This window comes from Puma concolor, chromosome D3 (assembly GCF_028749965.1).
Source record: "Puma concolor isolate L17-30 chromosome D3, mPumCon1.1.hap2, whole genome shotgun sequence".
In the NCBI taxonomy this organism is placed as follows: domain Eukaryota; kingdom Metazoa; phylum Chordata; class Mammalia; order Carnivora; family Felidae; genus Puma; species Puma concolor.
Window position 1 is genome coordinate 81,752,935 of NC_141678.1, and position 15,141 is coordinate 81,768,075.

A 15,141-nucleotide genomic window follows, 5' to 3' on the forward strand; every position below is an offset into this window, starting at 1 on the left:
GGGCAGAGGACATGAATAGACATTTTTCCAAAGAAGACATATAGATGGTCAACAGGCACATGAAAAGATGCTCTTTATCACTAATCATCAGGGAAATGGAAATCAAAAGCTCATTGAGATACCACCTCACACCTGTCAGAATAGCTAAAATCAAATACAAAAAAAATAACAAGTGTTGGCAAGGATGTGGAGAAAAAGGAAACACATGTACTGTTGGTAGGAATGCTAGCTGGTGCAGTCACTGTGGAAAACAGTATGGACATTCTCCCCAAAATTAAAGATGAAGTTACCATATGGTCCAGTAATTCTGCTACTGGTATTTACCCAAATAAAAGAGATATTATGTGCCCCTGTGTTTATTTCAGTATTATTTATAATAACCAAGTTATGGAAGCTATCCAAGTGTCCATCAATAGATAAATGGATAAAAAGATGTGGTTTATATATAAAGATACATACTATGGAATACTAACTACTCAGCCATAAGAAAGAATGAAATCTTGCCCTTTGCAACAACATGGATGGAGCTACAAGATATAATGCTAAGTGAAATAAGTCAGAGGAAGACAAATACCACGTGATTTCTTTCATTCATATGTGGAATTTAAAAAACAAAATAAATGAATTAAAGAGAGAGAGAGAAACCAAAAACCAGACTCAAATATAAAGAATAAACTGGTGGTTGGTTGCTGAAGGGGAGGCAGGTGGAGGGATGAGTGGAATTGGTAAAAGGACTAAATACACTTATAATGAGCACTAAGTAATATACAGAATTGTTGGAATCATTATATTGTACATAAGAAACTAATACAATACTGTATGTTAATTATACTTGATTTAAAAATGTCTAAAAAATTAAAAAAAATCAGCCCATCAGTTTGCAAATACATACACATAAGTTACTGGATTTTGGTTGAATAGCAAAAAAAAAAAATCTATGAAAAAATTTTGAGGAATTGACATATTTCCAATATTTAGTTTTCCATCCATAAGCATAATAAGTCCTGCCATTTAGACTTTCTTTCACGTCTCTCAGTTACATTCTTTTAATGTTCTGTGAGGAGGTCTTGACCATTCTTGGATTTTTGGATCCCTTTAGAAATGTCATCAATCTTCATATTTGCTAATTCAGCAAGGAAAATGTCAGGGCAGACGATGAGATTCAGAGTCATGGACAAGCCTGCTAGGGAAGACTCATTTCTGTGCTGTCCTGTCTCTGTTTTGATTTATTTGTTTTGTATTTTTTTCTTGTGGTGGTGGTTGTTTTTCAAAGCCTTGAGGTAGGTGTGGGATCCTCTGTGGCCAAGTATCCAATCCATTTTTGAGTAGAAGAACCCTGTTTTATTCACCAGTTTATAACAAAGCCACCCTGGGAATTCACTCTTCGAACACTTTGCCAGTGGTATCTTGGTGTAACTTCTGGTACCCCTGGTTTTTAAGACCTTTTTTTTCATGAAGTTCCTCACTCTAACATGTCTTCTCATCTCAGGAAATCTCCTTCTAGGGGCTTTCTGCCCTTGTATCCATCTGAATTTCTAGGTTCCACTGGAATGCTGCTTTCCAGTTCCACCAGTCTGCAGCAGCAAAAGAGGGTCCCTGTGAAGCCATTCTCCGCTGGTCATGTCCCCTGATTCTCTTCCTCCACTTCTTTCTTCTATTTTCATGTCCAGGAGGGGAGTGCAGGGTCCCATCACTTACTCCCTCTGAGTCACTGCTCCTTGTGATAGTGATTTGCAAGTGAACCCTGTTTATCTTTCCCTGGCACTTCTGGTACTTACATAACTCTCTTCCCTGCCATCAATGATGTACTTTTTATCATTACAATTTCTTACAGAATTTCCATTAACATTATATGGGGGATGGGATGAGGGGGTGAGAATTAAATGTATGTTTTCAAATCTCATCTTTTCCCACAGCTTTAAAACCATTGTACTAGTTAATACATTAGAATCTGGAAAGGTGTTACCTTCAAAACTCTTCCACCTGCTTCTGATGTTGAAATCTCTTAAGGGATCGGGGCGCCTGGGTGGCTCAGTCGGTTAAGCGGCCGACTTTGGCTCAGGTCATGATCTCACGGTCCGTGAGTTCAAGCCCCACGTCGGACTCTGTGCTGACAGCTCAGAGCCTGGAGCCTGTTTCAGATTCTGTGCCTCCCTCTCTCTGACCCTCCCCCGTTCATGCTTTGTCTCTCTTTGTCTCAAAAATAAATAAACGTTAAAAAAAAAAAAAAAGAAATCTCTTGAGGGAAAAACTCTTTCTGCCAAGATTAGAGGGATATCCAAGTACGGGTTTCTTTGGGAAAGTGATTCTGATAAAGGTTCAGATTAAGAAGTAATGGCAAATATCACTGCTTTTGAGGTAAGAACAGGTTTTGTTACTGGGGAAGGGGTCAAAACCTAAGGGAGATTTGGAGGGCATTGGGCATTTGAATGGGAGGGAATGAGGAAAAGGGATGTACTCATACTTATACCCTAAGTCTAGCCTTGGCAATGGGTCTGACTCTTCCTGTATCCATAGGGGTGAGTGTGTTTGTGGTGAGGGGGTGAGGGGGTACAGGGGATGTTGTTTCTATAAAAGACTAGTGACCTTCAGATAACTTAGTGTATTTTGCCATGCTTACCCTTTCTAACCTGGAACTTACCCCATGGACCAGGGTATCCAGTAAGATGGAGACTGGGTATCCCCAGCCCAAATAAATGGAAATAGAGAACAGAAGTGGTTCCATAAATCGGTGATGCTGGCTGACTTTATTTAACACAAGCAGGGATGTCTCCTTATTTCAGCACACAGACACGACATCTCCATGTTCCATTGTCACAGGGCCATAGCTGTATTTAATGACAAAAGCAAAGTGACAATAATTTTGCGAGGTGGATAGGATTTTTATTTTCCATATAGATCATGGTGCAATGCAAACATGAAAAGTCTTCTTTCAAAAATAATTTGGGAAATGTGCAGATGGATATGAAGGATGTTTATAGTCACGGCCAACCAAAAATACTGCTTGGACCACAATTAATTAAGTACATATATTTTTCAAATGCTTACCAGGTCTCTTATGTTATATTAAATCTTTGGGATTTTAAAGTAGCATGGCTTGCTTTCTGTGCTCAGGAAAAGATCTTCTAGGAGGGACTTAGAACTGACAAGGTAAAATTGTATCTAAAAGGTAGAACATTCAGTAAAATATATGTTGAAAACATATTATCAAGAATGAAAGAAATCAATATGGGTGCATGCTCATATAGAAGATGGTGAAAATGGGGAGACTTGACATGGACCTTGAGTAGTGGGGTAACATGTAGATAGAAGAGTATTATAGGTACAGTTCTCATTATAGATACAGATTTTCCAGGACTGCCTCAATCTGTTATTACGTTAATAACACATTTATTAAATGCCTACTATATACTAAGTACTTTGCATATGCTACCTATAATCCTCTCAACCATTAATCCTCCCCGTTTTTCCCCATTACTAAAATCCTCCCCATTTTTCAAATAAGCAAAGCAAGACTTAGAGAGCTTGCCAAAGGTCACATGGGTGCAAGGTGAGGAGCTGGAATTTCCAGTACACCACACCCTTCTGTATTCTGCCACCAAAAGTGTGCTTCCCAGGAGACATATCCTGACGTCTGGTTCGGAGTATATGGTCTCTGCTGTGTATTGGGTCATCAGTGTTTCTCCAGAGTCGCACATTGCCATCTGTCATTGGCAAAAACCATCCATGTGTTGCAAGCTTATCTTGAGATCTGGGACTTGAGTCGTTTCATCTTCCAGGGACACCATTTGAACTCTAGATAGTGAGTGCCCTCGGAATGGTCTCAGTCCTGGGCAGAGGCCAGGACTGTCTGAGTCCTGCACCTGGTGCTTGGCCCCTCTTGGCTCTGGCTTACCCTCATGTGCATCCCTTCTTTGTGTTCTATTCTGCTGGCTCTGATTCTTGGCTCTTGACTGATAACCTGCCCAACATCCAGGTACATACAGTTTAGATGGGGATGTTTTCTTTCTGTGGTTTACTTGCTCATGAACAAATAGTAGGATGAATAACAGACACTATGGCACCACCCTAGGCTTCCTGCTGAGCAGGGGGCTGCCGTATGCCTTCCTGAGCTAGACAGGGAAGCCTAGTTGGTATGCCTCTTTGGTGTCCCCTCCATGATTTTCGTACTAGTGCCGTCTGGGAGGGGAGAGGGACTTCCGTGCATTGCTGTCACTACTGCTGCTGTAGTCACCGGCCTCTCCCTCAGGGGTTGAGCCAGTGGGAATTCTGGAGAACTTTCCCTGGACCTTGGCAGAGGTGAGGTGGGAGGAGTGAGGAGTCAGGAGGGAGGAGGCAGGAGGAACCTGAGCCCATCAGTGCAGGTGGCAGAACTGCAGTGGGAGGAGGTAAGTGGCATTCTTATGCATGCTGGGTTATTCTAGAGTATTCTCAGACACCCTAAAATGGATGACAACCCCCAGAGCCTGAGGGCTGTCTGTGTGAGCATTTATCTGCCTTCAGAGGAACAGCTTTGCCTCCAGCATCTGGGTTTCTGGAAGCGAGACAATGACTTGCTTGGTAAAACTGTAGCCTTCTCTTGCTTCCCTGAAGGCATTGTAAACTCCCCTGTCCTTCTCTATTCTCTTCAGGGTTGTTGTAGAGTAATTTTGCGATGAGGATGACAGTGAATGGCAGCCTCTATCTCACTGGCCGACATATTGGATATAGGAAAATCAGCTTTGTTCTTTACTGTGTGTGAAAAATGCCTGCCAATTGCAGAACAAAGCCATGCTTATAAAAGATAACTTATGCACTGAATGAATACACTTAATGCTTGCATCTGGGCTTTCTATCCCCCAGGCGTAACGACATGAATAAATATGTGTGAATGAATGAATGGATATTTACAAGCTAGTGTTTTCTACTTTTTTTTTTTGATTTTTTTTTCAACGTTTTTATTTATTTTTGGGACAGAGAGAGACAGAGCATGAACGGGGAAGGGGCAGAGAGAGAGGGAGACACAGAATCGGAAACAGGCTCCAGGCTCTGAGCCATCAGCCCAGAGCCTGACGCGGGGCTCGAACTCACGGACCGCGAGATGGTGACCTGGCTGAAGTCGGACGCTTAACCGACTGCGCCACCCAGGCGTCCCCTACTTTTTTTTTTTTAACAGCAAATGATCTAAAACCCTGATGACAAGTTGCATTCCCCCCCAAAAGTCTGCTACGTGTTAGATGCTCCCTGTTGATGATATTTTCATTATTATCAATGATATTTGGCAACTTCTAGCAACAATGGTGAGAGGCTTGAACTTGTTGTTGTTGTTTTTAGTAATGTTTGGAGCTTTTGAGTACTTGATAAACTTATTCAGAATCAAAAGTTCTCCAAAAAAAGCCAAAGCTGGGTACAGCTGAGCTTTAGAAGGTCTCTGTACTGTAAATGTTGTCTTCTATAATAATTTATAGCCTGGATATCTCTGCTAGTATTTTTGCATTCGATAAAGATGGACTAGGGAGTGGGCTTCTCATGGGGCCCCCAAACGGCATGACACAAGAGGAGGGGAAGGAAAAGGACTTTTTAATTTGTGAGGCCCTGACATCTGCGGTTAGAACAGAACTACAACAGGAAACCTTGCATTTAATCAAAGTTGTAGCTGGAAGATTTTGATCCAAAGTCTATGGTAGAGTTTTCAATCCTAACATATTTGAAGAGAAGCTTATATTTATATTGATAAATCAAGTTGCATTTATTCCTTGACAGGGATGAAGTAAAACTATTCTGGAAGTTTATCTTAGAAAAGAGATGTGAAGTCTTTTGTTTGGCTGAAAAGTGCTTGGAGATCCGTATAGAGCGGACTGAAAACCTCAGTTTCACACTAGGGAAGTGTGTTATTCTATTCATGTTTTGTGACAGAATATGGGGTCTGGGTTTGCTCCAAAGCAAACACAGATTTCCTCCTTTATTCTTTGAGAAATAATCAGATTATGTTTTCCTGTCTGAACTTGGTAGTGTTGCCATAGGTGATGCTGCCTGGAACACCAGCAAATAGATAAAAAGCTCTACCTGTGACATTTTCTAGGTACAAGCCCTCCAGTCTTAGAATGTTCCCCAGAGGTGCAAAGATGGGATAAGGCTGGTTGTCCGGGCCATCCAGAGAGAAGCTGGAGCCCCAAGGACCGTAGTGCATGAGATTCTCTGTTCCCAAGCCCTTCCCTCCAGCTCAGTCAACCTCACTGGCTTCTCTCCTTCCTTGTTCCAGAAGGAGTTGGAGCATCATCTCTCCTGGAAAGCCTCCTGTAGTTAGTTGCTCTGCCTGCCCCAAAGCTCTTTCCAAGTATCTCCAGCCATCACAGAGCATGGACTGTTGGAAGGAGGCAGGGAAAATGTTAGTAATTTCCTAGTGCCCACAGTGTTTAATCTGAAGTGTTGCATTGAGGTGGCATTTCAGGCCATAGCTAGAGGCTTCCTGTTTTTTGTTTTTTGTTTCCTATTTCTGAAATGAAGAAAAACGATTTTTCTATACTTCTTTTCTTCTCATTTCCCCTCCTCTCCCCCACCTTTTCCCCCCCCCCCAATTTTTCTTTTCCTATGAGAAGTTGAGAAATTTTGGGGTTAGAGGAGGCATGAATAGGGACAAAAATCAGGGATAAGATGCAAAGGACCCTGATTTCTTTCCACTGGTCCCCTTGACATTACAATTAGCCTGTTTTAATGGCAGACACTGGAGTTTGCAGGTTGACTGAACAGAATTCACTTACAATAGTATCATTTTAAAGGTGAGTTAGTGAGGCAAACTTGAAGAATTTTAAAAATCTTTATTCAACTATGGACAAGAATTGTATCACATCACCAGTAAAAAGTCTACAGTTCTCTATATAAGATCATTGTAATGGTTGACCAATATGTTATTACCTGTCACCAAAGGTGGAAACAAATAGCAATAACATTTATTGAGATAAATATTAGGGATTTATACATGAGCCTTTGAAGTTTAAAAGTAGGAAGGTACTCATCTCAGGGCACATGATGTTCTGTAATGAGAGCATGCCGTAGGGGATACAAAGTAAAGACCAGAGCTGTTTTCTCACACCTGTTGCTACCTGTTTCCAGGCTCAGATTATGAACTTTGCTGTGTGCCAGGTCTCATAAAATCATTACACGGGGTGGGTTTATGAAGTGTTTCAGCAAAGTGGTTGAGAATGTGTGTTCCTGCACATGGACAGTGACTGGCCATTTCTGTCCGTGGGGCACAGAGCATCCATTTATGAGTGGTTTGCTGCCAGCCACACCCACAGGACCCGCAGAAGGATCCAGTGACAACACCACAATCTAACAGCAGTCCCAGCCCGGTCTCTTGTTAAAGGTTGTGAAAGCCAGGCAAGCCATTCATCTCATATGACAAAGTGGGTCTGGACCTCCGCTCCATCGCAGTTGAAATCAGGGTAGAGGATAAACAGAGGTTCCTGCTCAGTATTTTGGGGGGAGCTGGTGAAGGAGATTCTGTGAGATTAGAAGGCATCAATTACCTAGGGTGGTTAGGCCTGGCATTCCAAGACTTCCTGGCAGCTTCCTCCAAGACTCCTGTCCTACATTTTAGATTTTGCCAGCTATTTCCAGAGTTTTGGGGGGACTCAGAGTGTGTGTGTGTATGTGTGTGTGTGTGTGTGTGTGTGAGAGAGAGAGAGAGAGAGAGAGAGAGAGAGAGAGAGAGAGAGACAGAGAGAGAGAGAAGGAGGAGAAAAAGAGATGAGAGGAAATGGAAACACAAGGACTCTGATTTCTTTGTAGTTGTCATAACAGTGAATTAAGTCTTTCTTTTCTCAAATTCTCTACTGCTTCCCAAGTTAGTCACCATTACCATTTTGAAAGTTTCTGTTCCGTGTTTCGAGTTAGAAACATAGAAACTTTATCTTCCTTGCCTAGGAAATTTGGTTAGCTACAAAACAAAAATTTGGATTCTGGATTTTCTGATTCTTATGGAGTCAAATGATTGTGCATAAATTCTATTTATTACAGCATGTGTACCCTTGGAAAAGCAATTGAATCGCTTGAAATTTTCAGCTGAAAATAGGAATACCAATAATGACAACAATAAAATAACGATATTGAGGGATATGCTTGTGAGGGTCAAGAGAGAGGCTAATTTGCTGTTGCCTTTTTATAGTTTTAGTTGGTGTAATAGTTTTAAGTTATAAAGTTGGATAGAGGTCTGTCAAGAATCAATTGTGTGGTTTGCCAAAGTCTTTAATCTCATTGATTTCCAGAGGGCCATTTAATGCTTTAGGGTAGGAGTTGGCAGACTTTAGCTCTCAGTCCAAACCTGATTCTGTAAATAAAGTTTTAGTGGAACATAGTCATGTCCATTTGTTTCCTTACTTGCTATGTCTGCTTTCACGCTACAACTGAAAAATTGAGCTGTGAAAGATGGCCATACGGCACACAGACGCAAAATATTTACTGTCTGGTCGCTCGCAGAAAAAGTTTGCCAACCTCTGTTCCCAGGAGTTCCTGATGAAATAAACGGTCTCGAAATTTCTGCACTGCAATACTCAGTCTTTCATATAATTGTCAACACTGGACACCACACTTAGCAAAATATCAACAGAGCTCCCCTTCGAGTTCACAGTCTAGTTTGCCTCTCTGGTAAGTTTTAGTTTCTGAGGGGTGCTTTCCTGTTCGCTTGTTTGTCCCTCAACCACAAGTGGCTTTACCAGGAGGGTGTGTTGTCCACATATTCTAGTAATTACTTCTTCAAACCTTCAGTGTCACATTGCCACATTCTCACAGCACCTGGCCCCGCCCCTGTCATGCACACACTTGGTACAACTGCCATCGCTAACTTTGGCCTACGTGGCAGGCAACAAATGGCACGATTGGTGTGACTTTAAAATATTTACAGATATAAAGCCCCAGAAATCTTTATTAGTATCATGACCACAACTTAGCCCAACTGCCTACCCGTGCCCAGAGCCTGACACCATCCGTGGAGATGAATTCTTTTTCCTCAGATATTTGTGCATGTCCTGGCTGGTGAAGAGTGGCACATGGGACTTAAATTTTATAATAAACAAATGTTCACTGCCTAGAACGGATTAGTTAATATAAAGTGAAGCAAAAAGTCATGAACTCCTTTCTTAAAGATGTTACCTGATTCACCGAAGCCCTCAGAAATAGAACCACTGTCTAGAAACTGGCTCTAAACACCAATGGCTTGGCTCTTATCATCCAGTCTCAAATCTTCTGTGTCTGGCCCCTGGAGAGACAGTGGTTGACTGTAGAGAGAAGTTTCTGGGACAGTTACAGGGAAAAGATGCTTTAGTGCATGGGCGCGTTTAAACAACCAGATCCTCCTAGCATCTGGATTTTTGGTATATGTGACATACACAAGACTGTCATGGAAACCCTGGTGGCTGTGTGTGATAGGCTTCCCTCCCTGACCCTCCCTCCAAGGTGAACGACCACTATGAGGCCCCTCCTCCCCACCTTTGGCACAGAGCCCAGCTCTTCAAAGGCATTCTCCCAGCGTCCAAGTTCACTTAACAGCAAAGAGCAAGAATTTTACCTTTTTGGCCAGGGTCCAGGAGCTTTAGTAAGCCCTAAATATTTAAGAAAGATTTCAAAGGGATGCCAAGACTTGATTGGAATCGTCACTGGACCCACTTCTTGGTGGGTGGTTATCAAGCAATTGTAATTGATCACATGCATGGGTACCCATGAAATAATACTTGCCCTTCCTGTGAGCAGTGCTTTATGATCTATTCTATTTGTTTGTTCTCATGTGTCCTATACTATTCTGTCTTATCATGTACCAATGTATTTCTTTTTTTTTTTTAATGTTGATGTCCATCCACTAAATTTATTTCATTTTCCCCAGTGGATTATAATCTGCAGTTTGAAAAGCAACGTTCTAGGTACATTACTGACTCTTGCCTACTAAAATTGATGGCTAGGAAACAATATATATTTTCTTTCACACATGACACAGCATGACACAGGGACCTAATGGAGCACTCAGGCCTCTCTGGACATACACAACTTTTTTCCTTCTACAACTGGATGGGTTAATTTAAAATCCTGATTGTCTTTTTAATTTCATTATCTAGCTTTTTCTCTTCCTTTCTTATTTCCCCTAGTCTGTCTTTTTTTTTTTTTATTCTTTTTTCTTTCTGCCTTTGACCAGTAGTTCATCAGCCACTTAAAGGGTTGCCATGTTCCCTACTGTCCCTGAACACTTGCATGTGTGGCTCTGGCTTCCTTCCCCTCCAGACTGGATCAAGTCCACTTGTCTCTGCTGGGTTTCCCTGCTCCCTCTAGTTCTCAATGAACTCTTTTTCTTGGTTGTTCAGACAACACCCCCCTGTGGCACTTTTCCTGCTGCCTTGTAATTGCTCATCAGCTGTCTCCTTTACCAAACTTTGGTCCCATTGAAGGCTGGGACGGTGTTTTAATTTACCTACCACGGCATCCCCACAGTGTGGCGCAAGCCTAACATCCAGTTGGCTGGCCCTTGATGAAAATTTGTTGGATCAATGAGTAGATAATTTGGAACTGCTGACTGGAGGGGGAAGAACCACTAGATGAAGGATTTGAATGGGCAACCTTATTAAAATAAGTTCTGTGGGGCGCCTGGGTGGCTCCATTGGTTGTGGCTCAGGTCATGATCTCACGGCTTATAGGTTCCATCTCCACGTCTGGCTCTGTGCTGACAGCTCAGAGCCTGGAGCCTGCCTCAGATTCTCTCGGTCTCTCTGCCCTTCCCCTGCTCATTCTCATGTTCTGTCTCTCTCTCTCAAATATAAATAAACATTAAAAAAAATTGGTTCTGTTAATAGTCTTCTTTGGTTTTGTGAATGATGCCAAAATGTCCATGGAATTTCCTCCCAAAATAAGACTGTGCAGTTTTTTCCCTCTTATCTCTGGTGTACAGTCTTTGCATCTTCATTCAGGTCATACTTGCCCAAGACATTCTACTACGGCTGAGTCTGACTTAAAGATTGTTATGTGCATTAGTATGTGGATCAGATGGTAGGGGACACAGTGGCCTCCTAGACATGTTTATGGGCTGCAGGGAAGTGGGAAGAGATTATATGCATATTAAGGATCCTAGCTTCAGGCACATTCATGAAAGACTGCATGTGCCAAGGATCTGATCTGCATGGTTTTCATTGGCATGGTTGTTGATTGGGTATCGTGGCTGTCTCAGCAAGTGCACATGGGGGTTGGTGCATGGAAGCAACTGGGCTTGTTCTCCAGCAGATCAGATATCTAAGAGGAAGTATTTTCCCTTGCAGTGGCATTTTCATCTCAAATTTTGTATCGATTCAATTGAATTAATCCCATATCTATGGAATATAAGAATATAATTCATTTTATCAATATTTAGTTAAAATTTAACTTTAATATGGTTGATGGCTTTCAACTAATTCAACATGGGAAACGCCACTTCTCGGAAAACTCACCAACAAAAGGAGATTGTTTAGTCATCTCTTCTTTCTGTAATTTCATTTATGGAAGGACTATTGTTAGTTTCTACTAAGATAGAGGTTATTGTAGTGATACAACAGACACAGGCATTGCCTTCATGGGGCCTAAAGTATAAAGGAGAGACAGACATTAAACAAATACACATATACATAGTTGTAAGCTCTTACAGCTTAAGAGCTATAGTTGTCAGCTCTAAAGGCATATAAGCAATGATGGTGGTTTGGACTAAGGTAGTCCAGGAAGAGATGATAAGAAGTGGATAGACCTGGGATAGGTTTTGGAGTAGGAGTTCACTGTAGGACTTGGCAATGGATTGCATAAGTATGGGGGAGATGGAGAATTCAAAGGTTACCCTCAAAATTGTGTGCTGAACAACTGGACTAATAGAAGTTCCATTTGCATAGAGAGAAGGGCTGAAAAGGAAGAACAGGTTTGGGGAAAGATCATGAGGGAAGATCATGAGATGCTTGTGAGATGTCCAGTAGACATTAGAATATAGGAATTAAAGGAGATCTTGGGTCTGGAGATGCAATTTTGGGAGTCCTCGGTGGTGGGTGACCATGGAAGTAATGGGAGTGGCTGAGATCTTCCAGAGAGAGGGTGGGAAGAGAGGACCAGCATTTACAGCAGGAAGCAGACAGGAGGATCCAGCAGAGGAGACTGAGGATGGGTAGAGGCTCCACTAGACTTTCATCCACCTCTGAAGATGTCCGAGGGGCAGGGGCACGCGCAGGAGACAGAGTGAGAGGCCTGAGTTTTGTTGACCCATTTGACCCTCACTTGTTCTGTGGTTTTGAGCATTTTCTCTCTTGACAACCAACTGCTATGAACACTTAACTTTTTAAAACAGATAGGTAAAATAAGGGCTCTATTAAACGTGGCCTCTCCAGGTATGAATATTTAGGAAGAGAAGAGTCACTTAACATAATGACACATTTCACTATATTCAGTGGCACATTCTAGATTTATTTTTATGTATTTGACCATAAAACAAGAACTATATAAATATCATAACATTTTAAATTAAACATTGAATTACTCTCATGCCTATAATATTAGCAGATAATTGTGAATTAAGAGGCTGATAAGATATGTTTGAGGTTAGGTCATATCCTTACTTTCAGACTCCATCAGAAATAAAGGGAGGGGGGCCCAGCTACTATGGTCTAGTGTTAAACATATTCTATAACCTTGGGAATTGGGTGGATGAGGTTAGCCACAGACTCACTTTGTAATTATGGAAAGGAATAAAAGGATGGATAAAAGTCCAACTCCAGAAAGAGATTGAGCACCCTAACCAATATCACACAAATCTCTGCTTTTCATTATCAAAATATAGACATCATTTTTCTGAACTGCTACAGGGAATTGTTGAAATCTTTATGTCTTCTCTGTGTAGCTTTGTGCTACAAACTTTCTTGCTGCTTATGTTTGAGATAGTCTAGTTTCAATATTGAAAAAAGTGGTAACTAATCCACTTCAAATTTATTAGTGGGTCTAAAAAAGTCCCACTCATAAATAATTTTATTTTAAAATAATCCTGGGGAAGTTACAGCCAAAACTAAATTTGGTAATGTTCCAATTCATCAGCTGCTTGACCTAAAGGATTATTACTTGTCCACATTTTAAGTAGTTGTTGTTAAGGTGTTAAGGGAATATAAAGCATTTATGTAGAGTACTTTAAATAACAGAAAGTCAGAGAAAGGTTAGGGGCTGGAGCTAGGAGAGTTGCAGGTGTTAGTGATAGCTTTGATTTGGGTTTAGTGAGACAGAAATTAGTGGCCATTGGGCAAAGAAGACTATAACTAGCTTCCTTTGTTAAAGATTGTGTCCTTGGAACATGCACTAAGTTATTTTACTAACATGCACTAAGTTATTTTACTAATTTTTGGCAACTTGAATTCTGTCATCTCACCATGCCATGCTTTGGGACTTGGGAACATATTCCAGGCCAAGGAACCCAGAAAAGAACAAGTTTGACCTGTGTTTCTAAATGGGTCACTATAAAGAATTGCATTACGAAACAATTACAGTTGTGTAGTATTTCCCAAGTTATGAAAACAGAAACTGCATGCCATTTACGTGGTATGAACTGAATTGAAGGCAGGCCCAACAGTGAAACTTACCCAACCTTAAGTGTAAAAGAAAATTCTCCCAAGACTTGGACTCTTATGAGTGATAGATGATCTGACACGTTTGGGTGAATTGTTCTCCGTCACTTACAGCCTTGGTCCCAGGATCTGGAGTAGAATAATGTAAAAGCAGATGGGATTTGGTTATCTAACCTACGAAGATGCCACCTCTGTTCTTCTGCAGACTGTACCCCAGTGACACTGTTTTTGGATGTTTCACGAAACCAAATTTGTTTTCTGTCTGATTCATATTCAGGTAAACATGGAGTGACTGAATAGTCTGGCCCTTTGAAGGAAGTCAGGTCTCTGCTTGTTTGAGTTCTGTCTCTATCTCTTTCTACATCCCTTGTATGTTCTTTCCTGCTCCTTCCAAGCTGCTGATGGAAGTGTCCTGAGGAGCCTTCATACTAGTCTTCCAGGAGTGGCTGTCATCAGAGAAACAAGGCTAGTCTCCTTAAGGAACACATGACTCAATGTATTTTTAAAATCACAGACATTAATTCCACTATACTCTGTAATGGGATGTTTTTCTTGAAAAATAAATCTAAAATTCTGTAGAAAATTTAAGTGAATTGAAAATAGTCAAGACTGTTTTGAAAGCGAGAAGCAATTGGAGGGACTTGCCTTAGCAAATACTGAAACACACTTTCATGAAACAGTTTTAATTCACTGCAAAGAAATGGACAGATGAATGGCATGGAATAGAATGCAGAAATAGACTTACATAGTTAAAACTTAGCTTGTGATGAATGGGACTCACCCAGATTTGGAGGGAAGAGAGTTTAAAGGAATACTAGTAGGATAATTGATTATTATTATTATTATTAAATAGTAGGTCTTCATTTCATACCAAAAAATAACAGAAAGAAACAAAACAAACTAGCAGAAGACATGGGCAAGTAGATATTGAATCTCAGAGCACAGAGGGAATTTTTAAACATAAGAACAGTGGAGGAAATCCCGTATTTTTAATTGCATAAACATTTAAAATAGGAGTGGGGAGGAGGGGAGGGATGTGTAGGCAGAGCACAGAGGATTTTTAGGGCAGTGAAACTGCTTCGTATAATACTATATACTAGTGGCTATGTGTCATTATACATTTGTCCAACCCACAGAATATATAATAAGAGTGAACTCTAATATCGACTATAAACGTTGGGTGATTATGATGTGTCATTGTAGGTTCATCAGATGTAACAAATGTACCACTTAGGCGGGAGACATTGTTTGTGTGGGAGGCTAGCTATGAATGGGGGCAGGGTGTATACGGGAAATCTGGTTACCTGCCACTCAGTTTTGCCCTGAACCTAAAATTTCTCTTAAAAAAAAGTCCATTAAAAAAATTTCTTTTGTGTATGAATTGCCTGGTCACGACTTTTCTACATTTTTTCCATCAAGTTTTTGGTCCTTTGCCCTTCACATTTAAGACTTCTTTACATATTCGAAGTATAGACCTTTTGTCTGTGGTGTATGTTGTTAATGTTCCTATAGCTTGACTTGGTTTTTGGTATTTTCTGACACGCATTAATTTTAATTTTTTAGT

The 15,141-nt window shown here is 40.9% G+C and overlaps 1 protein-coding gene and 1 long non-coding RNA gene across 2 annotated transcripts in view; one reads left to right on the plus strand and one right to left on the minus strand.

Moving 5' to 3' along the window:
- Positions 1-2,728: 2,728 nt before the first annotated feature.
- Positions 2,729-15,141, minus strand: part of LOC147575677 (uncharacterized) — a 28,378-nt gene continuing 15,965 nt past the window's right edge. Inside the window, exons 2-4 of the long non-coding RNA XR_015242638.1 lie at positions 13,593-13,706; positions 11,442-11,570; positions 2,729-2,828 (exon numbers count right to left, since the gene is read on the minus strand). This is a non-coding gene — a long non-coding RNA (uncharacterized LOC147575677). The remainder of the gene's footprint in view (positions 2,829-11,441; positions 11,571-13,592; positions 13,707-15,141) is intronic.
- SERPINB7 (serpin family B member 7) overlaps positions 4,297-15,141 on the plus strand; it is a 53,326-nt gene continuing 42,481 nt past the window's right edge. The window contains exon 1 of the mRNA XM_025931321.2: positions 4,297-4,388. The gene's annotated coding sequence lies outside the window, so the exon portion shown is untranslated. The remainder of the gene's footprint in view (positions 4,389-15,141) is intronic.